General features: G+C 39.5%; 1 protein-coding gene and 1 long non-coding RNA gene across 2 annotated transcripts in view; one reads left to right on the top strand and one right to left on the bottom strand.

The window, feature by feature from the left end:
- Window positions 1-20,357, bottom strand: part of LOC134874670 (glutamate receptor ionotropic, kainate 5-like) — a 290,705-nt gene that overhangs the window by 256,488 nt on the left and 13,860 nt on the right. The window lies entirely within an intron of this gene.
- Window positions 3,445-4,952, top strand: LOC134875364 (uncharacterized). Its single transcript, XR_010167186.1, has 3 exons — window positions 3,445-3,932; window positions 4,047-4,200; window positions 4,290-4,952. It is a non-coding gene; the product is annotated as an uncharacterized LOC134875364 (long non-coding RNA).

Here is a 20,357-nt window from a genome sequence, read left to right as displayed (position 1 = left end):
CAACTCGGGTTTAATGAAGCCGTCCCGCCAACAGTAGATTACATTAGCCAGCCTTATGAGGCAACGGAGCGACATTAAAAGCAGTCATTGTTTGATTGGTCCATTTCATAATAATATATCTGATATGTTTTATAATTACTGATCATTAAAGGTGCAGCTAGTTTTGATGACTGTGTATACTGCAGGGTAGCTTGTGAATTATAGTGATTATATTTACCATCATTAATCCAAATCTGTAAAGTAACTAAAGGGATTAAATAAATGTAGTGGAGTAAAAGTACACCATTTACCTCTGAAAAAACTGAAATTTTGACTTTAATAAAAGGCATTATATCGACGGATTTCTCAAAACTGTAGGCTACTAGGTTAGTTGGAAGCAATACGTTAACTTTTAAATACAAAATAGTCGGTTCAACTTAATATTATTGCTTTCAATAAAACTACAGTTAAGTTAAATGTGTTTACGTAATACATTTAATTGAAGTCAACATTTCGGTTTTTTCAGTGTAGTGGAGTAGAAGTACAAAGTAGCATAAAATAAAATCTAAATAAAAAATCTAGCAGGATAACAGGAAGTGCGTGCGGGAGGCTAAGCAGTGGTGACCTCAGTATAGGAGATTGTTAACGACAACCAGCGTAAATCCGCAAAGGAAATCTTAAATGTAAAGGAGTTTTCCCCAGGCAGGACCTCTGCGAGTCATTGATTTTCACATCCCATAAATGAGCTGGAGCTGTGAGGCTGAAGGCCGTCATGCTCTTGTGCTGCATTGATTTGGAGCGCGTCGTGTTATATGATTACAAGGCTCCAACCTTTGAAGGTGAGCACCACAAAATGGGCAGTAATTCCCTGTATCCATCAGGCTCCCAACAATGGAAACATTCATCTGCTCTGCTGATGAAATTCAAAGACAGACAGGTTTCGGGAGAAAATAAAGGACGCGGACATGCCTGCTTTGTAGATGTCACTGACAACTGGACTGGTTTTAAGCTGGCAGCAAACTACACCTGACACATCTTTCTTTTAGTGGCAGAAATTAAGGCTGCAGGAAGAAATAGCTCCAAGGCCAGCGGAGAAGGACAGCCTGCTTCCCCGTCCAAAATTATGCAGTAAAACAACCTAGTCAAAATCTGTGAGCTGTAATCTGAAAAATGGGTATTAACAATCCATTCAGATTGGACAGGGTTTAAATGTCTCCAGTATATTAAAACCGACTCTTGAACCAATCTCCAACAGATTGTAGTACAATTCAAATGTTTTAATCTGTAACAACCTTAGTTTTCATCTCTGAAAATGCCCATCCAGACAGTGATTCATTTCCAGTCTGCACCTCCATTCAAATCCCTGCTTTATCAGTCATTCATGGCGAGTAGAGCAAGGAAGGCAGTAGCAATAACTTCAGAGCAACACACTCAAATTAGAGAACAAAATGAGGTCATTAATTCCCTTTTAATCCCTAGTTTCACCCTCAAATTTCCAAATCATCCCTGCTTAAACTAGAAGGGAGCTGGTCACTTCATAATCCCCCAGAAAACCCGGGACTGATTCCCGGGCTGATTTGACTCACTTGAGTAAAACCTTTTTCTTAAGATTATTATTATTTCTTTTTTTGTATGCATTTCTTTTTTTGCAGTGTCACTTAGTGTGATTTACATTAATATTAAATGTCAGGAAAGAGACCTGACTGGCACCCCTGACACAACTATAAAACACAGAAAAGTCCGACTGTCCTTGAACACACAGAGTTAACAGTGACTTACACATCGTGTGACTGCTTGTATTGTCTCATTACCAGCCTGCTGATCCTCATCTGTTTGAAACAGTAGGACCTCTAATAATGTACCAACTGTACTTAAAAATGAGATTCACCATCTTTTCCAAAGAATCCCCTGTATTTCAGCCAACATGATCCTCTGCAGAGCATGTGTTAAAGCGTTGACCTATTTCTAGCCAGGTTTTTACACTTGTACTCACCGGGCACCGTTGTGTTCTTCATGACTGTAAAATGATCAGTAGGGAAAAGCAGTTCAGCAAGTGTGACCTTCTTTTCACCAACAGCTCTTGAACACCACACATTGCTTTTCAGGTTCCGGTGGTTCTTCCTGAATTTATAATCATTTTGATTTGACATCCCCTCGAACATCTCTGGTGTTGCAGTACACCTCTCTGCCTCAACGTGTACTGATGGGGGTGGTGGTGGGGGGGGGGGGGGGCACATTTATTAGGACTAATCGATGCTACATTAAACGCCTGCAAAGACCAAACCTAAGAATTGGCAGCAGAGCCTGACGCGCCCTGCATCACCATCACACTTTGGGAGAAACGGAATTATATTAATGCTAATGTGAGGTAATGATTGTTTTTCAACTGGAATGTAGAAATAGAGTGCAGAAGAAGAAGACATAATCACATTACAGTTACTGCGATGGATACCAGTAATACAATGTTACAATACATTTTAAAATGAATAACGATACAAAACGAGGCACAGGCCGAACAGTACAACCCTTAACCACACCATATTACACTAAACCATTTTAACAGAACAAATTAGAATTAGTAAAGCAATGGAAGTAACATTGCTTGCTCTTTCACTCCACCATCATCACATTTTGGAGTCCAATGCTTGAAATAGGGATAATAATTTTGCCAAATGAAAGGCATGTTTTTCAATATGTAGCCTATATTTTTTTGTCCAATGTTTAACCCTTGTCCCATTTTTCAACCCCAGTCAAATTGATTAAAATAAAAGGACATTTTTTTCCAACCTTCCTTAATTTCTCTAAAGAACATGTAGATTACAAAATATATACTAATTGATCCAACACATTTATGTCCTTCATAAAATGTTTGACCCAGATACAATACTGGGGCGCACAGACACAGAAACACAACAATACTCACTGTCACTCAATTACACGCACACACACGCACACACACAAACATTTTATTCACTGTAACAATCGAAGCATCGAGAAGCTGTCTGCTTCTGTTTTTCCCTCTTTGTAGTGTGGGAATCTACACAATGTTATTCCAGAACAATCTCAACATTTCACATTTTCTCTCACTGAACCCGTCAAACCTGCACATGGAGGGGAGGGGCGACAGAGATTACTCTACGAACAGTGTGTACGACCATGGACGTATAATAAGAACTGGATCCAGTGTTGGAAGCGGGACCTCATTCATTCCTATGAGAGCTGCTCATTGGCTCATGAAGGCAAAATGGCCTGACATTTTTCAAGAGCTAACGTCACAAATTACCCATCATTCCTGGCTGTCAGAGAAGAAGTACCCGTATGTGGCCCCATAGATCAAGCGCAGATGAGTTTCCCCTTAAGCCCCGCCCCTGTTCTCCCGCTTCAGCTCAGTAGAAGGAATGGACAGAAATTAAATCTGGATTCAGCTTTTAGTGCATTTACGAATTTAAGGACCTAATGGTTTGAACAAGGGCTATAAAAGGGTCCATACTGGGTAGTTTATTCAGTTTAAAAATATCCACTGATTTACAGACGTGTGTTTGCCAATATAAGTCAATGGGAAAAAGTATTTCTGCGCCGGGTGACGTCACGGACAGATACGAAAGTTGAAGTACCGCTGTTTGGCCACTACCAATATTTTCCTCAGCGTCCAGCGGACTTCCTGGGGGCATGTGTCGGACCATAGACATTTTATATCATAGACGGAGCATCGAACGCTGTGACGCAAGAAATGCGGCTGCCATCTTGGAAGTGTGGATGGGGAGCCCGGGTGCAGCATAAATTGACAGTTGACAAGTATGGCCAGGTAGCGTAGCGTCTACAGAAGCGAGAGAAGTAGAATGCCATGTCCAGAGAAAAGAGGGCAAAGACCACAGTGAAGGGTCTTTGGGGGGATTTGAGGGAAAATAACCTCATTAATGAATAGCTCAGTGTGAAGCTTGCATTCTACTCAGGTAAGACAAAATTAGCACTTTGAAATGTATGTACATGTTATTGTTACTCTCTTTATTAAACTCCTCCGTTATTATCTGAAGGGGACTAATTCATCTTTGCTCATAACATTTCAGATTTTAAGATGAACTTCACGGCAGTGCAGGGCCATGAGTACACACAGGACTGCAGAGAGTTTGCACTCACACTCCATCTACATGTTCCAAAGGCATACAAATACCTCAGAGAGACTCGACATTTTCCCCTCCCACATCCACAAACATTACAAAGGTAGGTAGGCTTAATGTTGTCCGATTGACTTTTTGGAAAATACTGATGCCAACACGTTAGCCTATAGCTTCTTCTCAATATTTTTACAGGTGGCTGCGTTCGGTGGATGCCAAGCCTGGCCTGAACAAGATGATGCTGGATATGCTGGAAGAAGATGCCAGGGTGACCCGGCTAAATATGGATGTGTTTCACTCATGTTGGATGCCATGTCCATCAAAAAACATGTGCAATATAATCCACATACCGAGTCAATGTCTGGTTTTGTAGACATGGGAGATGGAAACAGTGAGACGGATGTTGCTTCTGAGGCTCTTGTGTTGCCTTCAGTGTGTCTTGAACAACCACACATAAAAGGTTGCACATTTATATTAATGTTGTGGAATGCATATTTTATCTTACTTGTCTAAATGCATACTTGACGGTAGATAGATTTATGAGTGAAGTTACCAACACAATAGATTGGCCGTAACACACTCACCCATTTTAGAATAACATTCTCTCTCTTTCTCTCTCTCACTCTCACTCACTCACTCACTCACTCACTCACTCACTCACTCACTCACTCACTCACTCACTCACTCACTCACTCACTCACTCACTCACTCACTTTCTCACAAACACACACACACACACACACACACACAGAGAATGTTAACTTGTATATATATAACTTGTGTATAATTCCCAATTTTTATTGATGTATTTGCACTTTTTAATCTTGCTGAATTCTACAAGGCAAATAAATTCCCTGCCCCATTCGTCTTTGTAAGGAAATGTTCTATGTTGTCTTTATTATTTTGTTAGAATGCACCAGAATGCTTTATTTGTATGTGAAAATCACAACAAAATCCTCTGGGGGAGGATGACCCCAGACCCCCCTACAGGGGTTTGGTTTACAAACGTTCAGCCCCACCTAAAACAAAATTCACCAGCCGCCACTGATTATGATGCATTCTCATTTTAGGCAAAGTATAAGACAATACTTTCTTAACAGTATAATTGTAACCATGAATAAGTCGTTCAAGTAACAATATTCAAATACTAACATTGTTGGGTAAGACAGAATTTGGTTTTATTCTGAATCCAGTGAAACAGATAGGTGGTTTTAGCTGATATAAAGACTCTAAGGTGTTTATATATGTTTATGTTTAAGTATTTGGCAGACGCTTTTATCCAAAGCGACATGCATAAACAATACATAGAAAACAATCACTGTAAACATTATAATCATTTAAGGAAAGAATGTTGTTAATACAAAATATCAATACAAAGTGTCAAGACAGAATAAACTCTCTGCTGCAGCAACAGTCAAGAGATACAGTCTATAAGGTCCCTAAGATATATAGATATCTAATGTATTCATACATTGTTTATGTAGGATATACATGTATATATATATATATATATATAACCTAATCATATATTGTTTCTTCAACTTAAAAATAGCTGAAGAAAAATAAATAAAAATCCCCTTCTCTGGGATTATGTTCCCAGTTTTGATCTCGGACGTCTGGTCACTTATAGCATATCAGAATATTCTATTACTGTTAAGCCAACTATGAATAATAAAACACGCCAAAACATGTGTCCTTTATCATAGCTACAGGTATGAGAAAAAAACGCGTGAAAATCAGTGGTATTCAGTGAGGTATGATTAATTAAATGCAGTTCATTGTTCCTGCCAAACGAATTACACTGAGTGGAGCGGATCACCATTCCAAGATGGCGGCCACGTGTTTCGTCAGCGCCAGTAGGCAGTAGCGTTCGATGCTCCGTCTATAAGATGTCTATGTGTAGGACACTTCAAATACAATCCTCCAGCAGCAATAGGTTAAAAAGTGTCTCTACTCAGAGGGGCTTGGAGCTCATATGGGATTGAACAGTGTTTACTCCCCAGATTTATTTTTGAGAGGTGTACTTCATAGCCAACATCTCAACCAAAATTGGATTTATGCGTTTACACTTATTTTCCAGACCTGTATTTTCTTTACAGCTTTGATTATGGCATATAGCAAACAAATCTGGACATAAATTATAACTTCATAAACGAAAACTAATGAAACTTCCATTGTTAAAAGTGATCTAGCAGAGAGTATTTGCAAATGTTAATCATAAATGCTACATTTATTAAGAAATAAAATAAATAAAATATATATTATTTTAAATGTATTTTTTTAGACGTCAATTATATCTCGGGGCAATCTGATCCAAATAGTAACATCAGGTGTAAAATTAGAACACAAAGGTAACATAACCTTCCCAGCTTAGATAACAAAGACAGCGTAGTGGCCAGCCAGCTTCCTCCCTATTAGGACGTTTTACCACCAAATTAAAGCAGTTTAAGTACAGAGTGGTGACAAGCTAAAGGCGTATGTGCAGCTAGTTCCTCTGACAACTCCCCTAAAAAATCCCTTCCATTTATTCTGTTACTCCGTCAGCCTGACACTACATGTATTTTTCATTGGAAGGAAATTGAAGTGGCTGTTTGCTTTAGTGATCCAGGTTCAGCTTTGGTTTCCTCTGCAGATTTATGGCTTTCCTAACAATACGCCTCTTCTCCAGTGATCAAACCTCCTCCTCTCCTGCCGTGACCTTGTCGAGGCGAGTGCCGGCTCGTGTCCATCCTCGCTGCCTTTTAATATTTATGATCATGCAGAGCAACAGCCGCTTGTAGCCTTAAATCCTTAAGGGGGGGAGCCTATGAATCTTATTCCAGGGCCTTTATGCACATCGTATACTTTTTCATTATTTGCCGATCGCATGGAGTTGGATGAGGTCAGCCGAGGTCAGCTGAGGGGGCAGAGGAGGAGGGCGGCGAAGTGAAATTAATTCTTATGTTTTTGGACACCTATGCACATCTCGCCCTGGTTGAGAAATTGAGCTTGAGTAAAACACATTACCCATCAGAAGAGGAGGGATCGCTGCCACACCACTGCTGTGTAATAACACTAATGTGCTGCACGTACCTAGGTCCATAACACACTGGAAATAAAGGCTTTTCCAAATACAAGTCACAATATCATGAAAACAAGGTGTTTTTAATAAGTAAGAATATCTGCCAATAGAACACGTGAATATTTGAAATAAGATGGGATATTTAGATGGATGAGATCTGGGAAAATGTATTTTGAACTATATTTCAGGATCAGGCAATTGTGATGTCTCGAGAGGAAAGGGATCTTCAGCTTGAGGTGTAGGTGCGATAAATAAACGACAGAAGGCTGATTTCAAACTTTATCTGGTGTATTTTGTCTTTTCACAACCATAAAACGCTCATTCATAAACAAAACTGAAAGATTACGGTAATTAAGGACTGTTGCTGACTGCTATATAATGTCACTTAAACTGCTCCTTCTCAGTGTCCACCTCAATCTTTGTCTCACACTGTCTCCCCCCATTTGTGCTCTCTCCTAAGAGCAATCAGCAAACCCATCCTCAGCTGGGCAGCAGCCATCTTGCCAAATGCCCTGCTGATTATGAAAGTTGCAGTCCCTGTTGCGTCCACCGAGAGGAAGGCCCAATTCCAAATCTTAAATACAGACGTTGACAAAATTGTTGGTACCCTTCCGTTAAAGAAAGAAAAAAACACAATGTTCACTGAAATAACTTGAAACTGACAAAAGTAATAATAATTCAAAAATATATTGAAAAATAAGGAATGACAATTTGACATTGCTTTTGAATTGTAGTTCAACAGAATCATTTTTAAAAAACGAAATAATGAAACTAGCCTGGACAAAAATGATGGTACCCTTAAGAAGGCCTATTTATTTATTAACTTGGAATGCCAAGTTGATAAATATGTTTGTACGAGTGATTTTTGGATGTGACGGAGTAGGGTATACTTTTATCAGAGTCTGTTGTCTGTGTTGATTTAGAATGTGTAAATCAGAATATATTTTTATCTGCAAACCAAATCTACCTGAAAGTACAAATAAATAACCTGAACCTGATAGTGGAGCTGCGGCGCCAACCTTCGAACCCCTCGTGTTGCAGAGGAACGACTGAGAAGAGCAGCAGTGTGTGTTCTTCCTGCTCATGATGCAACCATGATGACAAATGAGTCTGGAGCTTTGACTCACCCAAAAACTATTTAAAACACACATTACTGAAGCAGCAAATCTCAGCGGAAAATTTCTGCTGTGGAAGTGGACTCATTTCAGCGTGTCATGTCATGTTTTATTATTGTATGGTTCTGTTTGCCTTGCTCAGTCTGGATTTCCTCATACGGTATTTTCTGTTAGATTTACTGGTCTCCTGCACCCTGCTCTTATTCCCGTAACAGAAAGCTGTGATTCACCGGCCTATTTTACTGGGAAGTTATTCTATATTCTGGAAAAGTAGGCGCGCTGCTCTGCTGCCATTAATACGGTTTTGATAAAATGTGCAAACACATTTACATACATCCAAACTCAGTGAGTGAATAAATGCGACCGTACTGATGGCTCTCCCACAGAATGTTCCTGAAAGTCTCATTACATTTCAATTTTACAAAACACAATAGACACGCTGACCAGTGAAGTTAATCCTTCAGATCTTCATTATATTAATACATATTATTGAGTCCAAATTTTCATTATGCGACATTCATTTTAATTCCATATTTCTTTGTTGTATTTTTTTCCCCTTATTTGTCTAGAACAGGGGTTTCCATACTACGGCCCAGGGCCAAATGCGACCTGCATGCCGTTTGGAATCAGCCATCAGCTCGTTGGAAAAAGGTTTGGACACCCCTGGTCGACAACTTGTATTGGATTTGATAATATTAGATGAGTTATACGGTAATGGAAATGTACACTGTGTTGTGTTTCGCTTATTTAAGTGACTTTTACATGAGATTTGGTAAGTACTGAACCCTTTTCCCCTATAAAATGTGTTTCAAATTACACTAAATGTGTAGCTCTGCATTACCAGATAGGGAGTTGTTTTAGCTTTTTTAGGTCAAGGATGCGGGTGTGTAAACAGCTCTAAGTTAACCAGATACACCGAACACACACTCTGCATTCAGACTTTGCAGACTCTTTCTGTGAACCTGTGACTCTTCATTTTTTCATCTTTTACTGTGCGGAAAAGCTTATTAACTAATCAAAGGCAATCTCATGGCTTGAATCTTTATTACTATGAGATATTTGCACCTCAAATCTCAGTCCTATCACTTATTACAGCCTTCCTTTTATCATTTTTTTACTCTCAATGGGACCATAATCAACAATGTGTGAGCTCTATTCAAAAAGAGCCAAAGAAGTAGTTGAGATTTATTAGGAAAATTGGAGTTTAGTTAAAAGTAGGGTCTCATAGACTTCTGTACAATCAGACTTGTTTTGTATCCAGTCCGTCACACCATGCTTGATAGTAGAAATATTGTAAGCAGCCTTCACGTTGACTTTTCGCTATGTTTCTTAAACCAGGAGTTCTTCTGGTGTGTTTCTACAGGCTTCCCCCAGTGATCCTAAGACTTTTCTTTTTAGCAAAGCTTTTGGTCCCCCTTAGATGTATTTTTTAAAACCTTTTTTATGCTTTAAATGCTAATCTTGTTTTGATTTCCTTTCCCTTTTTTTTCTTTTTCTTTTTTTAGTTTTTAACTTGTAGCACTTTGAAATCTTTGATGAAAAGGGCCTTATAAATCAAATGTATTATTATTATTATTATTATCCTTCACGTTTAGACAAAACTTTTCATAAAACCCACCTGTTACACTTGGCCATTAAAGGGATTAAATTACACTTTATAACTTGCTTATATCTGGGTCCCCCGAGTCCTCCGGAGCTAAACTAAGAAATTGGAGGGAGGATTTGCAGGAAGACATTTCATTTGATGAGTGGGAAGGTGCCTGTAGAAAGCTCAATCACAAACAGCGAATACCCGTATTAATCTCTTACAATGTAACTGGCTGATGCGTAAATATATTACTCTAGAAAAGCTTAACAAATGTAATGGTAATATCCCAGACTTATGTTTTAAATGTGAACAATCCAAGGGAACACTCATTCATTGTGTTTGGGAGTGTACCAATATAAAAACGTTTGATAAAATGTATGATAGAAGAGAATTTATCATTGCAGTTAATCATGGTTTTGTTAGAGTGTTACCCAAAAGAACACAACATAAGGAAGAGAGAACAAATCTTTTTAAATGAATGTCTGCTGCAGGCAAAACGCATGACAGCACTTTCATGGAAAACTTTAAACAGTCCAAGAATTGGTAAATGGCTAAAAGAACTGTCTGCATGTGTCTCATTAGAGAAAATAACCTATTCAATTAAAGGAAACAAGCACTGTTTTAAAAAGTATGGGGCCCCTTCCTTAACTATCTGGAACATAAAGATCTAGAGAGCACTCAGGAATCTGGAGCTGATTAATGTTCCTCTGCTGGGAGAAGTATGGAAGCCTTCCATATCTGCCTACATGTTCGTATATTTCATAGCCTTAACACATGTTTGACTAGTTAATTTACTTTATTTATGTTATCTCTGTGACTTTTACAGGGATTCTGACTTTGATGTAATTCATTTTGTTATGTCTTGGGGATATTTGTGTACTGTCTTATATATTGTCTATATGTGTTAGAAATCAATAAAGAAGATTCAATTAAATAAAACTAAGTAAGAGTTGAACAGATGCACAAACAATGCTCCAGCTTGTTTGTAGTGAATATGTCAGGACTGTTCTTGTTGCTCTGAGTTCCAACCTTGACGGGTTATGCCCTTACGGCCCGTCCACACGGTTCCGTTGCGTTGGCGCTTGACACACCTTCCCATTCACTTCGAAGGTGATAACGTCAAGCGTCGCCGAACTGCATTGTGGTTCCGTTGCTTCGCTTTGGCTCCGTTGCTCGCGGTGAAAGTTGAGAAAAGTTCAACTTTTCAAGCGTCGACTGAGGCGCCAGTCAATCAAACCGCGTGTTTGTGTGTCCAGGGCGGGAGATTAATGTTATTGGTAGTTGGTCGCGTTAACCCCTAGCGCCAGACACGCCAATCGGCAAGCGCCAACGCAACGGAACCGTGTGTACGCTGCGTTATTGTGAGTCAGCTACATGTAATGTCAAAAACTGGTGTTGCAGCTACCAGATCGATTGTCAGTGTGAGACACATTTTGGAAGTTGGACCCTAAGTCCTCTTCAGCCTTGATCATATCTCACATTAAACACTTGATCACATGTTCTTGATGAAAGCATAACCATGGTCTATAAAGTACTGATTTTCCTGACATAAAGTACATACGTCAGCAGTGTGTAGCAGCAGATGTGTGTTGGAGAGCAGATGTTGTGTGTGTTCTCCTCTCCCTCGTTGCCTCCCATCAGTGAGGGGAACTCTGTTTGTTCTGGCTCTTGCGTAGACACCATAGCAAACACTCAGAGTGTGATTCGCCCTACAGCACACTGAATATGCATGATGCCCTCAGCCCACAGCACTATCAACCAGTCAGCTCACCGTGATTACATCTCCATGTGCTCGTTTGTCTGTGTTGGTGGTGCGGTCTTGCTCCAGATTCAGATCAGCCTCACTGTGCTCCCTCCTGCAGACATGTCATTAAGTTCCTGCATGTGTTCATCCTCTGCTGCTTCACATACTGTATATTCAACCAGTAGGTTTGTTTAAGAAGTCACAGGAAGCAATATATTTAGCGGCGATTGCCTGGAGGTATAAAGACAACTGGATACAGTGCTGGACCCGGGGCCCTGTATATTCGTTGCTCAGTGGCGCATAAAGCCAAAAATGCCTGACTCTCAAGAGTAAAAACCAGTATCCTCCAGTGATTTGTGCAGATAGAATATGCTCACTAGCATTTTCTTTTAACCCCAGCTGCTACATATTGAAGGATATTATTGAATTATTATTGCTTGCTCATAAAGACATGTTTATGTATAAATGCTACCAGAGAGGGTTTTAAACTATGAAGAGAAGTGAGCTTCATGACAGAGTTAAAGATGAGCTAAAAACATAAGAAAGGAACTGCATTCTGCTACTTTATTCACAGTGAGCACTAACTGCACATTCCATATTGTGGGAGCTGGAAGAGAGGCCTGAGAGAGGGTAGAAGGAGATAGCGGTACCAGGCCCCTGGTACTGCACGTGACAGGAGAATTATATTAGAGTAGAGAAGGATTAGATTATAGGCTGGACACCCGGAATTCGTGAAGCCAAGAAGCGAAGACTGTGCCTGTGCTCCAACGAGAAACCTACACACATCACACTCAAAAATACACATATACTGTAACTTCTCAAAAGAGGACTGCCCTCCACTGCTTTTTCAAAGAGTGTAAAGTATTGTGTGATGTCATATGCCGGGGCTCTGGAAGACAGTGAAAGACAGTACCTGCTTGCAGTCTGTGGGTCACCTATTTTAGAGACCTCAATTGAGTATGTGTATACTTATCACAATTGGAAATAAATCAGCTTTATTATAACCTCACTACTTCGTTTGGACTCCTTACTTCGTAGAGAAAATTAAAGAACACCACAGTATCGTCTGGTCTCGGCTCAGTCAGATGAATGGACGAAAAGTATCTCTAGATTCAGCCTTTAGTGCACTGTACATGGACCGAATCATTGGTGGATAATTGGAGAGGTGCAGTGATGACGTATTTTTGTAGGCTTACAGGTAAGGTAGCATTGCAAGGAGTCCCTCAACAAATATGGGATCTCCAATTGGATTTCGGCAGTGGCGAACCGTGTATATCATAACTGGACCTTCTGTAGACACACTCACACACTCAAATTGTCAATCCAAACGTACGCTCTCGTTCGGTTTAAGAGTCAGGGAATTCTATCACGGATATAGAATAGAATAGAACATAGAATTGTGTCTAACACAAAACCAGTTAAATGCATAGTGTATGGACCGAGAAAGAGAAACAAATCTACTTAATGCTGAAATATTACAGATCAACAAGACAGAAATGATGATCATTTATTAATTTTATTTAAATTGTATTTAAATAATTAATTATCTGAGGGTTCCAGTGTATTCTCTGAATGCCCTGAATGCCTTGAAGGCCCTGACGGTTCACCACTGGATTTCGGTATTGCAGTAATAGGCTTTGTGGCAAACAGACATATTTGTTATTAACATTTGGTTCAGCAGCATAATAAGACCACTTTATGATTTTCAAAGCATAAATGCATCTGGCAGAATAAAAAAGTTAATATTGCAATATAAACAAACTACATCACGGTCGCATGGCTGTGAATCACCACCGCTAAGCTAAAGGCGGACCCAAGTCGAGTTTAATATGATTAGCAGTCTCGTTTTTGTTCTTGTTAACACACACTTCAGCGTTAACTGACATATTCAAACTTTTTTTTTTAAAGGACTCATTACCGTACCACTCCATTAAAGCTGATTTACAGACGTCTTTTTCCCAATGTAAGTCAATAAGGAAAGTATTTTTGGCCACAATGACGGATACAACCATTTAGTCTGTACGAAATGCTTCTACACTTGGTGCATCGAGTCGAAATGTTTGCGTTGTCAGTTTGTCTAAATGTGTTTGATGAAAACTATTCACAGGAAGCTCCTTATCACCAAATATTACCTTGTTAAAAATGCATATTAAAACTCTACCAGTGTTCCAAGAGTATGTCAACACGCTTAAAATGCAAATCAATATGATAAATTAATGTTCTCAGTCTAAAATATTCTTTATTCTTATTCAGCTACCAGCAATATTTAAAAAAAATCCAAAACACAAACATTTAAATGGCTTGATTTTAAATCGTGGCACTTTCATCACTCAAGTAACGTGAAGCCTAACTTTGACTCTTGTCCTAATTCTCCTCTTTTATCAGGTACTGTATGTAGATAGTACAAAAACAGCCAATCGGGCCAAACTGTAACATGACATGTTTAACCCTTAGGAGTCTTGGGGCTAATTTGGCCGTTTTGAAGCTACTTTTTTATTTGATTTGTCTTACTAAATCCCATTAAGAAATGTTTAGCATGTCAATGTTTGGTATGTCTTTTTTATGACAACCTAAACTATATAACCTGATAGTTATTTTTTTCATTTCGACATCCAAAATCACAGAAACACATAAAAACGGATTTTGAAAATGATATTATTTTTTATATGGGTAACAAAAACATGCACAACGAAACATATTGAAAGCTGGAAATATATACAGGGGATGTCACTATGATAGTGTAAAAGTTTGATTGAGGTAGCATGAACCAAGTGTATATACACATTTTATGAACAAATAGCAGGTGCAACCATAGGCGTTTTTCACTCATTACTCAAAGTTCTGTCCACCATGCAGAACAACATATTTAAAAGCTTATAATATAGATATAAATAAACACGAGATGTCAGTCTGATAAGGATCTAGATATCAAATGACATAGCATATACCTATATACATATAATTCAAATATACACACATATATGATGTACAAAAATCTGTTTTATTTTTCTTATTTGTGCCACTCAAAACTGTTTCTGTCAACTATGACACAGAACAACATCACAGGCCTTGTACTTCCACGGTGTTCCTTTCTTACGTCTCATCAACCACAAACGAAGGGTCCTGCTCTTCATCATCCAAGTCATCCTCTTCCTCCTCCATGTCAAAAAACAAGCTAATAACTTGACTTACATTCAGAGTTCTCTTCATCATGTCTAAAATATTATAATGAATCTTCAAAACTCTAAGTCTATCTAAATCTATCTAAATATTTCTAAATCTATTTAAATTCTCAATGTTTGTCTGTCTCTTTCCTATAATCGGCGTCTCTTCGTTTCTCTTCGTCTTGCTTCGTCTCTCTTCATCTCTCTTCATCTCTCTTCATCTCGCTCCGTTTACCTAAATACCCCTCCCCCTCCTTGGTAAATGCATCCTGTTGAGCAGGATCTAAAGTTTCCAGCGTCATTTTCCGCTCCGTAAAAATTATAAAATACGGTGACGACATTAAAATATGCGCTTCCATTTTTCAAACTTTTGAGCGCTTGAAAAAAATATTATTGTATAAACTTTAAACCATCGTCTCTCCGTTTTTGATGGGTCAATTTGGATGAAACAAAGATTGGCATGGAGTTTCAAGCCAGTACTTTCGACAAGCAGCCGGCAATGTTGTCCGTACTGTTGTTTTTATGCAGCACCGGCATGAACATGTAACGTGATGGTCGACTCCTAAGGGTCAAAGAGGGTTTTAAAGTTGTCCTGTGAAATATTGAGTGTGTTATTGTTACGTTTTGTTAACTTGGGCTGATACCTACTGTGTAGGTAGGTCCTGTTAGAAATAATCAATATATTGAAACAGAACATTAAAAGATAATTCACTGTTTCTGGACAGAGCATGTCCAATTTCGGTAGTATTACCGGATGTTGTTTTTAGCCTCAGATAGCATAAAGCTAATATTGTATTGTATATATGAGTAGAGGGAGAAAGACGCGTGGAGTTACATACTAAACACACCGCCTCTACCTCTCACTCATTGATGCTGCAATAATACTATTGTGTTTAATAACTGATAAAACCTCAGAAGGATTGCATAATAGAATATCATAGGTGAGAGCTTCAGGACATCACTAACAAGATGGCGACGGTGACGTCATATGAGGACCCGCCCCCGACAACGTCAGCCTAAAGAAGAGTCCGGAGAACCCCATGTAACAAGCGGCTAACAGGATCCAGCCCCCGCTACCAACCAATGAGAGCACGAGATCGGAGCACGTCTTATTTTGAAGTTGTTTATTTTATGGCCGGAAAGGGATGGTTCTATAAACCATGTTTGTATTGTGAAATCGAGCTCTCTTTTGTTCCGGACCGCCAGACAGTAACTACTGATGAGCTCCACTCAGTCAGCGGCCTGTGGACGCGTGTACCGGACTATTGAGCCACAGCTGTGAAACGTTTGTAAAACCTACTGCTGCATCCTTTTATTAAATACTCCTTTTAAAACTTATGAGAGGAGCTTCGCTTCGTATCTTTTAAATCGACAGTTTTATCACGATTAACGACTCACCCCCAGACACTCACATATAAAAATGCTATATAATTCTATGCAGATTTTGAAATTAACAGGCTCTGCTTACTTTTATAAATGGGATCCAATCTGAGTGTCTGGGGGTTATGCCGAAACTCCGCGAAATCCCCCGGCACATCAAATCACGTCGGGGTCACCAAATTGTAGGAAATGTTCTTTTATTCGAAGCCCAGGAGTCGATTTAAAAGAAACGAAGTGAAGCTCCTCTCATAAGTTTCAAAAGGAGTATTTAATAAAAGGATGCAGCAGTAGGTTTTACAAAAGTTTCACAGATGTGGCTCAGTAGTCCGGTACACGCGCCCACAGGCCGCTGACTGAGTGGAGCTCATCAGTAGTTACTGTCTGGCGGTCCGGAACAAAAGAGAGATCGATTTCACAATACAAACATGGTTTATAGAACCACCCCTTTCCGGCCATAAAATAAACAACTTCAAAATAAGACGTGCTCCGCTCTCGTGCTCTCATTGGTTGGTAGCGGGGGCTGGATCCTGTTGGCCGCTTGTCACATGGGGTTCTCCGGACTCTTCTTTAGGCTGACGTTGTCGAGGGCGGGTCCTCTTATGACGTCACCATCGCCATCTTGTTAGTGATGTCCTGAAGCTCTCACCTACGATATTCTATTATGCAATCCTTCTGAGGTTTATCAGTTATTAAACACGCGATAGTATTATTGCAGCATCAATGAGTGAGAGGTAGAGGCGGTGTGTTTAGTATGTAACTCCACGCGTCCTTCTCCCTCTACTCATATATACAATACAATATTAGCTACATGTTATCTGAGGCTAAAAACAACATCCGGTATTACTACCGGAATTGGACAAATATGATTCCTCCAGAAACAGTGAATTATCTTTTAATGTTCCGCTTCAATATATTGATTATTTCTAACAGTCCCCACTTGGCTATATAAACAAACACAGCGTAGGCACGCGCTTGCCGCCATTTTGTGTATTTGTGTATGCATACAGTTATATTATTATGTAATATGTTGTCTTTATATTGTGGTTAAGTAATTCTGTGATGTTTTACATATCGTGTCAATGATATTGTGGAAATGAAGGAGTCTCGTCATTGAATTACAGTGTTAATAGACAGGGGTATGTACTCTTCCAAGAGATTTTTTGTATGTGTGCTATTGAAAGGTGTTGCATGTTAACTCACTCGAGTAAAGTTCCTGCAAGTGAAACCTAACTTTGAGTTCTTGTCATAATTCTCCCCTTTTATCAAGGGGTTTTGAGCTTCATTCACATTTCTGACCTCTATCTTTTCTTTGCTGGAAACAAATTGCTCTTCAGCTTTTTAACACATTCTACAGACTCAACAGAAAGTCCATATTGAATCATGTTAACCTCAGAATACACTATGTGAAATATTTATTGTCATTTCATTTGTCTGACCTCATTCCGTCTGCAATCCAAGAAGTTTAAACTCGGCAGAGAGACAAACTTCCCAAACCCAGAGAGCTTAGAGTCAGCTTCCTGCAGAGGAGGACACGTTTTCCAGCCGAGCTTGCTTACATTCCTAAATACATATTTTAGATTAAAGAGGAACTTAGCAATTCTTATTATCAGTTTATACAACTTGACAGACATCCGAAAAACTTCTGAATAAGATATGAGATCCATCCCGAGGAAAGTTATTCAGAAATCCATCCAGGTTTTCTTACATTCACAATCAACAGGCATTTTCGACACAGAGTTTTAAAATGTAAATCATCAGGCGATCCATCGTTAAACAACACTAAAAGAGGATTATGTGTGACTGAAAGTGCTCACTGTGTAGGAATATATAGGGCTGGGCGAAATATGTAAGTATACATTTGAGGTACTTCACCAAAGTATTTTTTATTTGATACTACTTTATACTTCTACTCTGCAGAGATTTTGTACTTTATACTCAAAAACACTTATTTCACAGATGTGTTTTTTGTAGCTTTATAAATCTAGATTTGGACACACAAAGGAACATTTTTTTAAAATATGAATAGTTGCTATAGATTAAATCATCCAAAATTATATTTAAGCAACCTCTCCTTTGAAAACCAAATCAAGTACATCACCAAAACTGTCCACCTGATCCATGCCTTCATCTCTTCGAGACTAGACTACTGCAGCATCATCCTCTCTGGTACACCATCCAGACTCAACAAACTCCAGTACATCCAGAACTCAGCCGCCCGTCTCCTCACCCACACCCGCTCCCTTGACCGCATCACCCCTGTCCTGCAGAACCTCCACTGGCTCCCCGTCCAACAACGCATCCACTTCAAGATCCTTCTCCTCACCTAGAATGCCCTCCATCACCAGGCCCTCTCCTACTTCACAGACCTGCTCCAACACCAGACTCCTTCCCGCAGCCTCTGCTCCTCAGATGCAAACTTCCTCTCACTTCCTCACAGGACCAAGCTCCGGACCTGGGGTGGGCAGAGCCTTCTCTGCCGCTGCCCCCTCCCTCTGGAACTCACTCTCCAAAAACAGTTGAAAATGAGTGTTTTTACTCTGTGGTGTTAGTACTTTACTTGAGTAAAGTACGATGTTTGTAAAGAGCCGTCATTGGTAACGGACTGCTTACTGAGGAAGAAGTTACCACTCTTTAAAATGCAATATTTCAATATATATATTATATTTTATTTATTTCCAATTTAATTTATTATTCTATAATCACCTAAATGTCTTCATATAAAAATCCTCATACTGGCGTGATAGACAGGACAGGGATTTCGAAAAATTGCGAAATATACTGTGTATCGCTGTATTGCAGAGATATTATTTTTAGGCAATATCGGCCCGCCATAGGACTACATTTGACAGATGAATGGATTTAAAGATACCCAGTATATTGAACAGTACCCTGAAATGTGTTTGAAAGCGCCCAAAATATTTTAAATAACATTTTGTTTTAACGGGTCTCCAAATCTTTATATTATCTGCTTTAAGGTCCTTGACATGAATTAAGCATCTGTGTATTTTTATAAAAACCTTTATGCCCCAATACAAAAAAGAGATTAATTGAAAAGGAGTTTAAAAAAGGACAAACACAACACTATAAACACAATTTAAAATAAAGATCTTCAGCCTCAAACTAATTTAGTAGTGAGAAAGGATCGTTTTTTAAAGAAGGTCTGCAACACAACAAGCCGGGTCATGAGCCAATCACACAACATCGATTATCTGTCAGCACCTGGCCTCTGAGCCAACACGCACACACGCACACACACACGCACACGCACGCACGCACACACACACACACACACACACACACACACACACACACACACACACACACACACACACACACACACACACACACACACACACACACACACACACACACACACACACACACACACAAAGACCCCTCTGTTGTTGTGTCAGTCCAAATAAAGACTTGCTGAAATGTTCCATAGTTTCCGATGACGTAAACAGGACGAGTTGTTGAGGACTACAACTTTGACGGTCAAAATGTACTAATAACTGAAACTAAGCATTCCCATCTAAAGGTCAAATATCAAACAGCTGTAAATGGAACCTGGAGGCTGCTCTGCTGCTGGTGTACAGCATGTTGTGGATAATTGGCGGTCCGGGAGGAACTCTGATGGCTAATGCAAACTAATGGTTGCTACTGGCGAGGTACTACTATGGGCTGCTGGTGGCTTATTAGGACTACAAGAGGGACCGGTAACTGTAAGAATAATCAATAAATTGAAACGGAACATTAAATTCTGTAATTCACTGTTTCCCGACGGACCAGACTTTTACTTCCGGTCGTACCGGATGTTATTGTTTTTAGCCTCAGATAGCATGTAGCTAATAGTATATCGTATACATGAGTGATGGGAGAATGTCGCGTGGAGTTACATACTAAACACACGCCTCTCACTCATTGATGCTGCAATAATACTATAACGTGTTTAATAACCAATAAACCTCAGAAATATTGTAAAATAGAATATCATAAGGGGAAGCGTCATGACTACATCAACAGATGGCGATGGTGACTTCATAACTGGGATAAGCAGAACGTGCCCTGGACCCGCCACCCACGACGTCAGCCAATAGAAGAGAGGGGGATATGCCCATGTGACGACAAGAGGCCAACAGGATTCGGCCCCCGCTGCCAACCAATGAGAGAAGACAAGACCGAAAGGAGCAGAGAGTAGAAATGCGTGACGC

Source organism: Eleginops maclovinus, chromosome 13, assembly GCF_036324505.1.
Source record: "Eleginops maclovinus isolate JMC-PN-2008 ecotype Puerto Natales chromosome 13, JC_Emac_rtc_rv5, whole genome shotgun sequence".
Lineage (NCBI taxonomy): Eukaryota > Metazoa > Chordata > Actinopteri > Perciformes > Eleginopidae > Eleginops > Eleginops maclovinus.
Note: the sequence above shows the minus strand (reverse complement) of the source record. Positions and strands in the feature narration are given on the sequence as shown.